The 3,737-nt window shown below is 49.3% G+C and overlaps 1 pseudogene; it reads left to right on the forward strand.

Annotated features, from left to right (window-relative positions):
* Positions 1–1,364: 1,364 nt before the first annotated feature.
* Positions 1,365–2,812, forward strand: LOC129460826 (eukaryotic initiation factor 4A-II-like; annotated as a pseudogene).
* Positions 2,813–3,737: the final 925 nt, after the last annotated feature.

Raw genomic sequence — 3,737 nt, forward strand, 5'->3', positions numbered from 1 at the left:
GCCCCCTGGAGGAGACCTGCCCGCCACGGTCCTGGGGAGGTTCCGGAGGGCCTCAGTTGTCTGCACTCCCAACGCCAAGAAACCCCTGAGACGCGAAGCCGCCAGCGTGCTGCCCTCAGAGCAGGGCGACGCAAAGCCAGCGGACCCCGGGGTGGCGGGGCAGCCCACAGACACGCAGGTCGACCGGAACAGTTCTTGGCAGCCTCTTCTGGAGGGCGTCTGAGGTCGTCAGCAGCGGCCTACGGCTTCAAGGCAGGCTTCTGGCCCCTGGGGATCACGGCTATCGGACTAGCCAAGGAGGAGCCTTCGCACTCCGACCTGCAACGCGTGCACGCCCAGTTCCTGATCCCCAAGAACAGCCCGTCTGCGCTGGAGGACCGCGGCAAGCCCTTGGAGGAGCTGGCAGGCCTGGCCCGACGAGGACCTCGCGTCCTGACACTGTCAAGGAGCTCCGGGAGCGCAAGGCGACCGCGCGCTCCGCCAACACCCCTTCTTCCGGGGTTCATGGGCGCAGCCGGCGCTAGAAGTCCCAGGGGCACGGCGAGGAGCCCAGCTCCTAGGATCCCGACATCGCCAGCGCGGCAGAGGACGCGGATCAGGCGTCCCCCCACCCCGGCGTCCCTCCGCAATCTGGCCGAGTCCACGCAGCAAGCTGTACTGGAGGACAGCCCTGCACGGCTCGCAGAAGGCCGCGGAGCCCGTCGAGAGGCCCCGTGTTCGTCCATGCTGGGCGGAACGCCTTCCGAGAGCGCAGAGAGAAGCGCAGGCAGAGCGGCGGCCGCAAGACCCGCCTTGGAGCTCCACGAGCCGGTGCTGCACACGGCAGAATCACCTTGACGTGGGCCCGCGGAGCCGGGGACAGAGAGAGTCTGAGCTCTGTAACAGTGGTGCTGACTTGGAAGGTGCCTCGTGTGCGTTGGGCCTGCAGGCCACGTCTCCTCCCACCCGTGCGCTGTGCTGTCCTGCACGCGGGGAAGCGGATCCCTGCGACCATCTCCCCTCCCGGCCCCGCTGCAGCCACACCAGGCAGCGGAGCTCGACCCCTCTGCAGGCCCGCGCGGCCCAGTGGCTGCTCAGACTAAGGAGCACAGCAACTATCGGGCAGCTCTGCCTCCTCCTTCATTGGGGAGGCGACAGGGCAGCCCCCAGAGGAGCGCCCCGGCCGGGCCTTCTTCTCCTGCCCCGGCCGGGCCTTCTTCTCCTGCCCCGGCCTGCTTGTGCTCTCAGCCCGTGATGGCCATAGATTTGCCTTGTGGTGTTGGATCAGGAACTGTGTCTGCTCTTAAGTGCTTGTGTCATCCAGAATGTTTTGTTTTTTAAGAAAATTGGGCTTTTCAGTTGGGTGTTGAGTGGTTTTCCAGATCATGTCTGATGGATCTTCGGATTATAACAGAGAACATGGCGGCCCAGAGGGAATGGACCCAGATGGTGTCATCTAGAGCAACTGGGATGAGATTGTTGATAACTTTGATGATATGAACTTAAAGGAGTCTCTTCTTCGGGGCATCTATGCTTATGGTTTTGAGAAGCCTTCAGCTATTCGACAGAGAGCTATTATTTTCTGCATTAAAGATCCAAAAAGTAATTCCGGCACCTGGAGACTCTATGGGAGCCTGCATTGTCTTGCTTGCATTGGTGGAACAAATGTTCGAAATGAAACGCAAAAACTGCAGACCGAAGCATCACATACTGTTGTTGGTACACCAGGGAGAGTGTTTGCTTTGTTAAACAGAAGATATTTTCTCCAAAATGGATCAAAACCTTTGTTTTGGTTGAAGCAGATGAAATGTTGAACCAAGGGTTTAAGAATCAAATAATGAGATTTTCCAAAAATTAAATACAAGTATTCAGGTTGTGTTGCTTTCTGCCACAGTGCCAACTGATCTGTTGGAAGTGACCAAAAAATTCATGGGAGATCCAATTTGAATTCTGGTGAAAAAGGAAGAATTGAACCTTGAAGGAATCCGTTTTATATTAATATTGAGAGAGAGTAATGGAAGTTGGATACACTTTGTGAGTTGTACGAGACACTGACCATTACACAGGCTGTTATTTTTCTCAATACAAAGCACACTGTCAACTGGCTGACTGAGAAAATGCATGCCGCGGACCTCAGTTTCTGCTCTGCGTGGTGACATGGACGAGAAGGAGAGAGATGTTATCATGAGGGAATTCCAACCAGGGTCAAACCGTGTTCTGATCACTACTGACTTGTTGGTTTGTGGGATTGATGTGCAATAAGTGTCTTTGGTTATAAGCTATGATCCACCTTCCAGTTGTGAAAACGACATTTGCAGAATTGGCAGAGGTGGTTGATTTAGGAAGAAAGGTGTGGCTACAAAATTTGTTACTGAAGAAGAGAGGAGGATTCTTGTTGACACTGACACTTTCTACAGTACTACAGTGGAGGAAATGCCCATGAATGTGGCTGACCTTATTTAATTCCTGGGATGAGATAGTTCTGGATGCAGTGCTCAATGTTGTTGAATGGGTGATCACAACCTGCATTATGCCTCTTTCTTTGGGAATATTTGAATCTTGTCTCAATGCTCATAATGGGCCAGAAATACAGATTTTGATAGCAAAGCAACATTAGTCATGAGGTCTTGTGAGGAAAGTCATTGGCTTTATCCTCTTTAGAGTTAGACTGTTGGGGTGGGTATAAAAGATGGGATTTGTAAAATCTTTCTTCTTTAGTAATTTATTTCTTAGTTCTGTAGAAATGGTTGTATTCAATGTTCTCTATCATTTAATAATATACTTGTGGACTAAAAGATATAAGTGCTGTATAAAATCAGCTATGTTAAATGACCATATCTGTCTTTACTGCGTTTGTCATCAGCCTGAGTAGAAAGGCCTTTCAAATTGTTTTTTAAGAAAGCATTTGAATGCATTTTGTTTGGTATTGTGTTTTTTGGTTTTTGTTGTGAGACAGTGTCCCGCTCTGTCACCCAGGCTGGAGTGCAGTGGTGCCATCTTGGCTCACCGCAGCCTTGACCTCTTGGACTCAAGTGATCCTTCCACCTCAGCCTCTCCAGTACCACATGGCTAATTTTTGCATATATTGTAGATACAGGGTTTCACCATGTTGCCCAGGCTGGTCTTGAACTCCTGGACTCGAGGATTCTGCCCACCTCAGCCTCCCAAAGTGCTGGGATTGCAGGTGTGATTACTGGTGCCCAGCCTTTGGTATTGTATTTATTCAATAAAGTAATTAGTGCTAAAAAAAAAAATTGAATTTGTTTCCTTAAATATTCTTAGGTTAAAATGTTAGTTTTCATAAAACATTGAGAAGCCTCTGCCAATTTCAATAAAGACCTGACTTGGAAAAAATTTATATGTATACACACACACACACACATAATTCCTACACAATTTATATTTTTGTTGCTGTGTTGAGTGGGATGATTCACCTTTGCAGTTTCTAGCTGAATAATGCTGATATAGGAAAGCTATTGACTTTTGTAAATCTGTTTTGTAACTGGTGCATATCTCTTTTTTGTTTTAACAAGTTAAAGAAGCCTGGGCAACATGGCGAGATCCCACCTATATAGGAAATTTAAAAAATTAGCCAGGCATGGTGGCATAGAGTGACGTCTCAGCTACTTGGGAGGCTAAGTGGGAGGACTGATTGGATCCAGAAGTTTGAGGTTGTACTGAGCTGTGATTGCACCACTGCACTCTAGCTTGGGTAATAGAGCAAGACTCTGTCTCAAAAAACAACAAAAAAACAACAA

Source organism: Symphalangus syndactylus, chromosome 1, assembly GCF_028878055.3.
Source record: "Symphalangus syndactylus isolate Jambi chromosome 1, NHGRI_mSymSyn1-v2.1_pri, whole genome shotgun sequence".
NCBI lineage: Eukaryota > Metazoa > Chordata > Mammalia > Primates > Hylobatidae > Symphalangus > Symphalangus syndactylus.